Source organism: Podarcis erhardii, assembly GCF_964252035.2.
Source record: "Podarcis erhardii genome assembly, chromosome: 4".
In the NCBI taxonomy this organism is placed as follows: Eukaryota; Metazoa; Chordata; class Lepidosauria; order Squamata; family Lacertidae; genus Podarcis; species Podarcis erhardii.
In genome coordinates this window covers 56,515,775-56,528,284 of record NC_138508.1, presented here as the reverse complement: position 1 = coordinate 56,528,284, position 12,510 = coordinate 56,515,775, and the positions used below count along the sequence as shown (strand labels likewise).

At 42.0% G+C, this 12,510-nt stretch overlaps 1 protein-coding gene across 2 annotated transcripts in view; it reads right to left on the bottom strand.

Moving 5' to 3' along the window:
• PCP4 (Purkinje cell protein 4) overlaps positions 1–12,510 on the bottom strand; it is a 66,951-nt gene that overhangs the window by 28,724 nt on the left and 25,717 nt on the right. The window lies entirely within an intron of this gene.

Here is a 12,510-nt window from a genome sequence, read left to right as displayed (position 1 = left end):
TCAGTGGGGTGGAGCCAGAATCAAGCATCATAGGAGCCAACTCCTAGGAGCTGTGGGGGATTCATCCCCTACAATAAAATATTTGAGGGGGCTGGACCCCTGCAAAGTTGATGGGTATTGCCATTCAAATGGTGCGCATGCATCACATCATGTGTTCAATTATGCAGGGCGGGGCTTACCAGGGCCCCCACAATATTTTATTCAAGTTAACTCCCCTGCCAAGCATTCACACAGTGCTCTTCACCACCACAGGGATATATTTAATTCTTAATCATTCTACTCATCAGGTTTCACCTTCCACTTTCTTCAGACCTCTAAAATCTTTTATCTATCATTGACTATGCAGAAGGCAAAGGTAATTCAGTGATTCCAGCAGAAGACTGAAAATGAAGTCAATGCACAACTGAACTGCAAATCCTGCATTGCAGCTATTTAAGCCCCCAAAAGTCAAAATGCAATTGCATCCTGAAAAGGGCATGCAAGTACAGTAGTTGCAAAAATGCACAGAGCACTTATTTCATATTTGCAAGAAATACAAGTCTGCTGAGACATTACATGACATTCACTGCTCTGGGAAGAAACACAAGGATTGAATTTACAAACAGCAAAGAAATCACAAGTTGACAATCAAAGCTACATGGAGGTATTCAGAAGAAGAAGAATTTGTTCAGCAAATTTCGCATTATTTGACTTTCAAGCTCATCAGTTATTAGTTCTTTTGCTTAAATTTTGATGTCAACTGCATTTCAGGGTCCAAAATGCTTTATCATTGGTGCAGCAGGGGGGTTGTAGTTCAGAGCCAGCATGCTTTAGTGGTTAGTGTGCAGGACTTAGACCAGGGAAACCTGAGTTTAAATTCTCATTCAGATATGAAGCTCCCTGGCTGACCTTGGACCAGTCATGCTTTTGCGGCCTAATCTACCTCACAGATTATTGTGAGAATAAAAAGGGAAGAGCTGAGCTCCTTGGAGGCAAGGCAGAGTAAGAATATAGTTAATGCTACTAGCATCCTGGCAAAAGTCTTTGGCAAAACTTCCAGTTCGGCGATTGCCTCTCACTTGAATCTATATTTATGAAGCCATTGATCATGAGTATTATCATAAATTGCCTCTGAGCCTTTTGTGTACTCGAAGACCGATTGTGATTAATGGGTAAGAGAATGTTGTGGAGAGGTATTTTTAATACAAATATGAACTTTGTTGGCTAGTCACAGAATTACCTACAGCTCAGGACTGCAATAACTGAAGGATCGCCTCTCCCCATATGAACCGAACCCAGACTTTGCAACTATCTTCTGAGGCCCCCCTTTGTGTACCTCTTTCATGAGAGGTCCAGAGGGTGGCATCACGAGAACAGGCCTTTTCTGCAGTGGCTCCCCATTTATGGAATGCTCTTCCCAGCGAGGTTCGTCTGGTGACTTCATTATACATCTTTAGGTCCCAGGCAAAACTGTTCCTCTTCAACCAGGCCTTTGGCTGATTAATATTCTATGGCCTTTTAAATGTGTTTGTTTTGTTTTGTTTTTAACTATTTATTTTGTGCTTTTATCTTGTGAACTGCCATGAGATCTTTGGATGAAGGGCAGTATATAAATTTAATAAATCAATAAAATACCTTCCAAAGACAATGAAGTAGGAGCCAATCCAACCCTCTTAAGTAATCTCCCCCACCCCCGGATTACTGTTGTGTGAGGGGGAGAGCTGTGATGAGCCTGTTAGCCCTGCCCTCTACATCATGTCCATGTTGCCTATTTCATTGACCTCTACAGAATGGGAGGGGAGCTTCTGCACTGACTAGACTGATGTGCAATCATAGAATTGCAGAGGTGGAAGGGACCATAAGGGTCATCTAGTTCAACTGCTTGCAATGCAAGAATCTTTTGCCCAACATGGGGCTTGAACCCACAAGAGCCTCATGCTCTACCAGTTGAGTTCTTACTCATGTAGGCTTCCCATTTAATGCTGTCAATACTATGATCTTCCAAGGTTCTAAAGATGATGTCATTGTGGTCTACTGAGGGAAAAGCTAAGTGTGATGACTTCATCCCACACATTCCCATGCCAATGTATAAGGAAATAAATAACAGAGGAGAATCTTAGTGTCCCCAGTTTTAGTACTTATTGCTTTTCTTTAAGGGATTTCCACCCTTCCCTTCCAACAGGCTTCCAGGGTAGTTTAGCAAAAGTTAAATTAACAGTAAATGAAATGCAGACAACAACATTTGAACACCACAAGATATACAAAAAAAAGTATAGAATAAAAAAAAATTGCAAACCTGCATAAAAGGAATTTGCAGAGGATTTAAAAGCTCAAGGGAGGGGAAAGGTATTTATCTGGAGCCAGAATGACATCAAGGTTGATGTCTGGTGAGCCCTCCTGAGGAGAGGATTTGCCCTGGGGAAAACTGGTGGTGATAGGCAAAAGTCCACCCTCTGGGGAAGACCTCTTGGGATAAATTGGTCCTTTGCAGGGGGTGAGCAAAGCTTTGGATTATTCAGGCACCCCAAGCAAATCTGACATGAACCAGAGAACACTCACTTTCTCTTCTATCTCTTTCATCAATGTTATACTGATGTGAGCTATTTTGGAGGAAATGTTTGGCTGAAAAGCTGGACAAAAATGTAATGTAACGTAATATAGTATAATATAATAAATGCTACAGGGTACGCTAGAGTGGCACTATTTTCTCATTCTGCGCATTTGACTGTGGAATTCTTGCCAAAATGGTTGAATGCCAATACTGTAGTCCCAAGTGTATCATCCCCCAAAGTTTTTCAGCAAACACTACCAGTATCCATCAGAGGACTAAGGTATAATTGTGTTCCAGTACCGCCAGCAGATGCGATATAAGAGCTGAAATGAGCATGAGTGGAGAACCGTAATGATTATACATTAAACTGGATAAACAATTTTGTCGCTATGGAGCGTAGGAGGAAACACAGTTTATGACTGCTTGGGGCTATATAAATGTTTAAGTCAGTGGTTTTGCAGAACATCAAAGGCACATCATTAAAAGTGGCAGGGAAAACCAAACTCACTTTGAATTTGTCTTTATAGGGAAGGGAAAGAGGAATGAAAGCTACATGGCTAGTCAGACTGTACGCTAATAAAGCATATGTCTTCTTTGTGCAACCCATACTTTTTGACACTGAGATGATGCAATCTTAAGGGCAGAAATCAAAATCAAAGGGGAATTCCTAGCCATATAGAATCCCCCTTTGCACCCTCATTTTCACCTTCATTCCTTTTCTCCCCATCCTCATTTTTCTCAAATCTCCCTTGCACACAGATCACACCCATTTCCAAACTGTCTCGTCTCCTACTCTGCAGTCCTCTTTGCACACAAACACCATTATCACCTTCCTCCTTTTTCAACTCTCCCTTGCACACAGGCCACCCCCATTTCCATGCCTTTTCCTCTCTCTTATTCTGCAGCCACTTTTGTGCGCCCACCCCATGATGATAGATGTTTCTGTATCCTATTTATGAATAGACTTTTAAGAGCAAGCCTGTTAGCTTGGCTCAGTTGCAGAAGGTTAAGTTCAGTTGATGGCTATATAGTACATATACAGTATGTGAGTTTCCTTGATAAGAAAAAAAAATCTGTACAAAATTACATTGAATCTGGAACTTGATGTTGAAAATGGTGCATGAAGCCGCATCCTTTATTTCTCTTACATGAGGCAGCTGATGAAAAGAAGAGGAGAAAGTTTAAGTAGCGCAAGAAGGGAAGGTCACTGGGGGGGGGGGTGGCTGTTTTAAACAACAGCAGACATTTGAAGAAAGCAGGGCTAGGAAGATACTGAATGGTTGCTTTAAAAAACCAACCAGTTTTAACAAGGAAAAATAACAGAGATAGGTACAACACAGAACACCAAAAAGCTAACACAACAGAGCCTTTCCAAACTTCCTTCTCACTGTACTCAAGCCTTGTTTTAAACTGCCTCTCTTCCCCAGTGTCACTTCCTGCTTGCTCTACTCAAACATCTGCCATTCTTTAAAATCACCTCTTTTTCCTATCTATATCTCCCCCTGCTTCTGCCATTGTTTCTTTTTTCAGTGTCCCCCTTCTCACTGTACTCACACTTCTCCCTCCTCCGTTCCTCAGCTACTTCATTGAGAGAGATAACAGATGTGGTGCCCTCAAATATTCCATAGTACTTTACTCAAAGCTCTGTTGTTGTTTAAGACACCCATTTCCTCTCAGTTTCTTCCCTCCCTGCTTTTGCTCAAAATTCTGTTGTTGTTTTAAACCATCACTTTTCGCTTCTCAACATCTCTCCCTTCTCACACCCATGTCATGACCACTGCTGTTGCACAGCCCGCCTTCACTTTTGCTCCCCTTCCCCTCTATGACTTCATGCAAATCCCACACTGTAAAGTGCCACTACACATGCCAGCAGGAGCTATGCAATGACATTCTTACATTTTTATAGAGAGAGATAGAGAGAAATAGCCATTCCAAGCAGTGGTGGAGCAAGCCGATCGGGAGCCTGAGGTGGCGTGCCTTTCAGCCACCCGTGGGGGCCAGACTCCCACGAGGCGGGGCCAGCCAGGGCAGGATACTCTGTGGGGCCTCCGAGGAGTCTGCCTGCCTCCTCCCACTCAGCCACCCTACAGCTGGGGGGAGGCGACAAGCGGACCGTTTGGAGCAGTGCAGAGCCTGCAGGCACCAAAACCACCATGTCACTCCCAGGAGAGACACATGGCTTGGGCGTGCTGCAGGCCCAGCAGTGAATGCCGCCTGGCATTTTGTCACTCCCCCTCAGTGGTGACACCCTGGGCAGTCCGCCCCCACTGCATCCCCCTTCCTCCACCCCTGATTCCAAGCAAGAATCACTATGACAAACTCCTATTCTGTTATCACTTCTAACATTTCTTATTCTGCGCCATTTAAGCATGTATTTAATTCATAATAAAATCCCAACTGAGTTCAAATAATTATTGAAGTCTGAATGTCACCAGGCCAAGGAAGGGTCTACAATGACACTGGCTTGCCAAGGTTTCAGAAAAGAATCCTTACCAGACCTACTTAGAGATGCAAGGGACTGAATCTAGGATTTTGTACATGCAAAGCATGTGCTCTAACACTGAGCTACAGCTCCTGTTCATTTAATGGATGTCAATAATGACAATTATTAGTCAGATCAAACTGATATAGAAGCATTAGGAGCACTTGCAAATATCAAGGGAAATGGATTCAATATGTAATCATCTCTCTGTAAACTTAATTATTTAAGGTGGTATTCTTCTGATTATAAATCCCTTGTAAGTTTAGAAAAAGATTCTGTGTGTGTGTGTGTGTGTGTGTGTGTGCGCACGCGCACACACACACACAGAGGAATGGACTGATCCAGACTGCATTATTTAAAAGGGAACCACTCTTGTTTGGTATTGATTTTTATTCTGTTCTAAAACTGCTAGTTGTTGTCCATACATTATGAGAATCTAGATACAGATTAAACAATTTTCAGCCAATAGAGAGAGTAGGCATTGGACAGCATGCAAATGTGCCTTTTAGAAAATGTTGGGGTTGTTCTCCATTGTCTCCCACCCTTTTACACCACCACCAAGTTTTCCAGAGAAAAAGAATAGGAAACTCCATTTTAGGGAACAATCCTGTACTGAAGATACACCTGCCAAGGGGTATAGGGCTTAGTGGAAGCCCCATAAGAGCAAAATAACCACTGCCTCAAACAGTGGAGAAAGAACATAGCCGTCATGGCTAGGAGTCACTGTCAGCCTTATCCTGAAACAGCAGAAAAGCCCTGCTATGGTGTAATTTGATTCTGTTCACATTTTAATGCAAAGTTTCCTAATTTCCACTTCCTGAAACAAACATGCAAACTGAGACACAGCTATCTTTCAAAATATGCGCTTCTCCAATTATGTGATAAGAGTTCTCCAGCCAAAAAATTGTAGAAAAATGCATATATTAGATGAAAGTATGCATTAAAATGCATACATCAGTGAAAACAGCAAGGGAAATGCATTCTATTTAGGGTGCTTGCAAAATTCTGCATATTAGACAAAATTGCATTAAAAATAATGTATACTAGGGGGAAAGCATACTAAAATGCTGGTGTGTTTTCATGCAATTGCAACCAGCTATAGAAATGAGAAGAGAAACTGAAATTGACAAGATTCATCCATCCTTATGCACACTTCCATTGCTGCATCTGGTACAAGCTGTGCTTCTTTCAGCCTAAACCATAGAGATTGTTTTAAAAATTATCCACTTAGTTTGAAGTGGCCATATTGGGTAATACAAGTATGTCATCCTTAATTTATTTTTACATTTAATTCAATTACAATTAACTATTTTTGGAGCCCTCTGATAAACCAGGACAAACGAGTTACATTTGCAAGGCTTTGAGATCAACTTCTATAAATGGTAACCTTTAAAATAGTTAGGGGTAAATGGATAATTTCCCCTTTTTTGCGGGCATTTGCTGAGGGTAGTTTATTCCTGCACAACCTTGCAAAACAAAAAACAGAAAAACCCTCTAGTTAGCTTCAAAATCAAGATATATTTCCCCCATAAAGGTGGATTTTTACACCAAAATCAAATGTGAGCTGCATGAGTCACACCAACTCTACACGCTTTAATATACGTTGTATTAGCATATCTTGAACTAGACATATTCTTTGGCAGATATTTCTTCAAGGATATTGTAATCAGAAATATTTCTGGTGTGGGAATTAACACGATGTTTGAAATTCATTTTGAAAGCAGCTGCAAAGAATGTAAAATTCTGTTACTGTGAAGCCTTTAAAACAGTAATCCTTTGATTCTCTTCCTCTCTGATGGAGTGTGGTTTTGATTTTTAAACATTTATCTACACGTGTAACCTTTACCAAACATGAGTAATTCCATATGCTTCAATGGGATACCAGTATTAGTAATGCTTGCATTATCAGAGTCTTGGTTTTATGTACATTTCTGTAAATAGCATATTCATCTGTATCAAAGTGTGGCTAGCTTCTCCTTTCCTTCTCCACAAAGCTTACCCATTTTTAATAAGGGAAGGTGTAGTATCTATCCTAAATGAAGTGGGAAAGAGCAACAAGACAAATGCTCTAAAGGGATTTATAGCACTGTTTGATCTAAACAGGGAATGGCCAGATTTAAAAAAAAAAAACTATTCCCAGTCCTCTTCCTTTATTCTGTTTACTTGAGCCCTGCTCATGTGGGTTTTTTGCACATAGGGAACTCACACAAAGCCATTGGCCCTGCCCTCAATGCCACATGGCCATGCCATGGGCACCACATGGGCACCAATCTATGCAGAAGAATAGTATTAAATGCAGAACTAAAGTCTACAAATAACAGTCTTGCGTAGTTCCCTTGCTTCTCCAAATGAGTCAGGACAGCATGTAAAGCCATTGCCACAGCATCCTCTGTGGATCTCTTTGCCTTGTACGCAAACTGGTAAGGGTCAAGTCCCACTGGCAGACAAGATAAGATGCGCTTCCTCATCAGTTTTTCGAAACATTTCATTATAATGGGTGTCAGCGCCACAGGGCGAAAATCATTCAGACTGTCTATCTTTGATGTTTTTGGCAGGGGTATAATGGTAGCAGATTTCAGACAGGGTGGAACAGTGGCTTGGGCCAGAGAGTGGTTAAAAATCTTCGTAAAGATTCCTGCCAGTTGATCCGAACAATCTCTTAGCACCCTGCCAGCCACCCCATCCGGGCCCATAGCCTTCCTCGTGTTTACCTCCTTTAATATTCGCCTCACTTCTCCCTCTTCCACCCTGGCAGCATTTCCTGTAGGTAGTGACGCCAATAGCTCTGGCATCCCTGTTGGAGTCACTGTTGGTGTCACCTCAAATTGGGCAAAGAAGGTATTCAACTCTCCCACCAAGGAAGCAGTACTCTCTACCACTGATGAATTCCTTGATTTATAACCAGTCAGATGTTGGACTCCCTGCCACATTTGTCTAGTATCATGGTTTCTCAGGTGGTCCTCAATTTTTCCTCTGTACTCCGCTTTTGCTTTCCTGATACCCCTCTTCAAGTTCGCTCTTTCTATGCCATACAATACCCGGTCCCCAGTTCTAAAAGCAGAATTTCTGGCCTTCAATAATCTCCTAACCTCTCCTCTCATCCAGGGCTTCCTATTCGGATACAACTTAACATACTTTTCCCTGGTGACATTTGCTGTGCAGAATCTAATCTAATATAATATAATATAATCCAGGACCATTGAAGGCAACAGGAGTACTTATACTGGAACAGGAAAAGCCAAGTATGGATCATTATATGCTACTTATAACTGGCAAGGTTCTTTGTAGTTTCTCTTGTTTGGCATTGGTAGGTAGGTCCACTTTGTTCACAAGATACAGGCAGGCAGCTGATAAGAAATGCTTATGCAAAACCATGCTGGAGCTATCAAAGGAAGGCAGCTGGTGCAGATGGCATGCCTCAGGAATTTGGGGGGTGGGAGGTGGGGAAGGGATGGTATTTGGAAGGAAAGAAAGTTTTCAACAACAGGGGAGATATGAGCTTGCCTGAAAACAGAGAGGAAAGAGAGAGATTACAAGAAAATTTAATTTTACAGGAAGCACATCCAGCTGTAATTTTGTTAAAGGCTGCCTTCAAGGGACAGCACAATTATTAATGGCCAAAGCTTGCCCCAACAAATCGCTTCATATTTGAACATATTGATCCCACCATTATTAAAACAGACTTTATCTGCTCTGAAGACTGAAATATGATTACCTGACACAGCAGCCTTCCCTGACTTAGTGATCTCCAAATGCTGTTGGGCTCCAGCAAACATCAGCCCCAGCCACTGTGATGGGAATTGTAGTCTAACAATATATGTAGGGAACCAGGTTGTGGAAGGCTGCCTTACAGAGCTCCTTCTATAAGGAATATTTTTGTTGCTTTGCATTTGCGCCACGATCTAAAACAGTTTTGTCTCATGGTTTTCCCTGAGTACTAGGAGTTTCCAAAGAAATTGCTTTCGGAAGATTACATTTGGAAGCAGCAATGTGACTCGTTCAGCCACATCGATGGGCATTAGCTTTGAAAAGTCATAACTTTACACCATTTCGTTTCTTCATAAGCCCTCAGGATCTGCCATCCAAGACACACAGAAATTCTAAGTGGAAGAAGCTGAAAAGCTGGCCACATGCCACGTCTGTTACTGCCTGACTGCCAGTGCAGCCAAAGGAACATCTTATTTGCCTCAGGACTTCAGCAAGCTACACTGAGCTCTGATGGATTATTGCCATCCATCAGATACTTCAGGAAAGCAAGCGCATGTCAGCCATGTTCCCTTTCCCTTTGGCAATGCTTCATGCACAAAAGGCTGCTGAAGGAGAGATGGTGTACAACAAGCACGGCTGGCCCTTATGGCACCAGAAAAATCCTTATGTAAGGGAACTCCACAGGGAAGGATTGCAGCTGGCTTTCAACCTGCCTTGTGCTAATGTGTAGAGATAAAAGGGGCTGTAATTTCCCAGAGAATTTGGCTTGTTTTGTCCAGTCTTGGGAGTACTGAGAACCTTTATATACAGCTGTGCCAGAATGAGATACTATTGTTTGGCTTGGTACATTGTCTCAACCTACTGAAATTTATGTCATAGGAAAGGAAGGAAACATGGCAAGGGGATTGTGATCATCAAGGCCTGGCACGGACTATTATTTTGTGTTGCCCATCTTTCCTCATCCATCAGGATCCTGATCTGCATATATTATGAATTCAATTATCCTGTTTCTTACCCCTTGGTTACCATTTACCCAGGTGCAAAACGACCAGCACATGGATGCTCTTGCTTCTGCCGATTCTCAAGGCTTTGGGCATGAGAAATGGTGGCTCTTGGGAGTTGCTGAAAAGGGGAACCAATGGATCAGACTAGCCTCAGCCTTTTGCTATGAAATGGATTCATTATCATATTTCATTAATAAATGACTTGTATATTTAAGGATTCTGAAGATTCTGTGAAGCAGATGAATATCTATGCTGCTCAAAGCAGTTTGCTCCATGGCAGGTAAAGTTACACCCCCACATGGGGCAAATGGGTCATGGAAAAATATCTTGTAGTAGGGTCATATGATTTGTCCATCTAGACCCGTCCTTCCTAGCACTTGCATTCCCGGGTCTAAAGGCAAGAGGTCTTCCATATCCCCTGCTATCTGTTGACTGGAGATACCAGGGATTAAACTTGTGTCCTTCTGCACGGAGACCATATGCTCTGTCACTAAGCTATGTTCCTTCACTGCTGTCAAATACGTATTCCTCTATCACACATTTATTAGATTCCCTTCTACAGGAGAACATGATGACAGGCTGTACCAGTGTTCATAGCTTCTTGGCCCATTGGACATGGGGTCAGCACCAAGCACTTGACCCTAAGTTTTCTTGCCTCTCTCCTTTTCAAAGTCCTTGCTCTGGCATAGTTGTACTGGTGCTTGGCATGGCTCTCAGCGATGATGCAAAAGGACAAATGACACCTTTTACAATCTTGGAGATCTGTATCCCTGATCCTATCCATACAGTAGTTCATGGAACCAGACCTTAGATTATTAATATTATTATTTACTGCTTCAATTAATAGATTTTGAGACATATATTCATTTTGCCCTTGCTGGCTCTTCTCTCTCCTTTTGTTCACCTCATTTCCTCTTCTGTTCACTCTTTATTTTATAATGGCTTTTCTTCTCCAGCCATAGATTCCAGTTTCTCTTTCTCTGCATTTTCCTCAGATTGGCTGGTGCATCTCAAATGGCATAGGTGAGAGCCCGGTGGGCAAGTCATGTGGCTGCCAATATCTCCTTCTCTTGAGTCCTTGAATGCAATCCAATTCCATTAGGTTCAATTGATTTTTTAAAAAAATCATTTGTTCATTGACCACAATGGGATGTGTGCTTCACCCTTTCTGTGAAAGGGGCTGATGAGCTATGACTTATAGGCCTGAGGAAGCCAAATAAGAAATTATGTTGATTGGTTGTACTACTAAAGAGTAGGACTGAAATCTTGCAAAATATAACATTCACCCCTTATATCCCTTGCTTTCTTGTACAATTTTTGCTTGCAAGGTCCTTGGGGCAGGAATCTCTCTTTTGCTCAAGTTAATCTACACTTTGTGCTATATAAATCATCGCCACTGCACTGTGAGCACCTACATACTCAGGCAGGTGGTGCTGGAGATGCAGGCAACCAAGAGCAAATGCCCGCTGGCACTGCAAAATTATAGCACCTTTCTGGTATGGGCTCAGTTTATCTGCATTTATATTCTAGACATATTTACAACATTTATTGGCCTGGGTCTAAGCCAGTGTGTATTTTTATAGGGGGGAAAGCACTGCTCCTATGCCGCCAACAAGTTCTGCCCTGGTTTCACTGGTCTTGCATCATCTCCCTGTCCTTGTCTGTGGACCAATATTTAAAGCTGCCAACTGTCGTGCGCATGTGCAAATATTGCAAAAGTGAGGCAACAGAAGCAGGCCCTTTGTTAACGAATACTTCACTATAAGGTTGCTTACACACTAAACCTTTAAAGCGCATTCAAAGCATGTCACACACACACACACACCAGCTCAAAGAATTCTGGGCACTGTAGTTTGGTAACAGTTGGTAGGAACTGTATCTCTGTGGGGGGTAACCCATAATTCTTTGAGGGGAGGAATGTGCTTTAAAGGTAAATTGGTATGCAGCCTGAACTGAACTGCATGAAGCAGTATGCTCATTTCACACACTGATATAGGAAATTTAAGGCTGCCAAGCTTTAATCATAAGAGAAAAGGAGTTCAGGGAGGGCGGAGAATTCATTTGTGTAATGTTCTATACCTACACAAAGCAGAATTTTGCTATTAGTCTCCAGAGGCGTATTGCACTGTACAAAATGAGTTAAATCCACGACACAGCAATACTAGATTTTAGGAAGCAGGTAACAATGTCTTTCTTAGTGCAATCTACCTCAGTAACAGGGGCTGAATTCCATTCATCTATTTTGCCCACTCCCCTGGCCCCACTTTAATAGCTAAGGTTATAAGAAATGAATACATAAAAACAAGAGCTGTATTTTTTATTTTTAAAAGATTGTGGTCAATACTCCACATTACGTTCCCAGGTAGGTTTCTAGGAACAAAAAATAGATGTCAAAAATACAGTATATTCCTGAGCTGTGGTGGTTTAAAATAGGGAACATTCATTATGTTCTGTGGAGCTGTGAGGTCCTGGTCCTTGCAGTGTAAGTGAGGAGAGCTTCTTTGAAAGAAAAAAAATGGAAAGGAGTTAAAGGAAGGGCTCTGACTAACTTACTACAGCATGATACAATTGTGGTTCTTTATCGGTTAAAGGAAGTTAAGACTGTTTAATCCTGATGTTGTAGTAAAGAAAGAAAGGTGAAACATGACCTGCTCTGCTTCTTTATGGACTAAAGGGGGAATAGAAGGAAAGGTGGAGTCCAAGAAAGGAGGGGCTATCTCCTCTGGGAGAAGCACTTCAGATTCTCCTTTGGGGGTAGCCACAGTTGTGCCATCCCAATGTTGCTT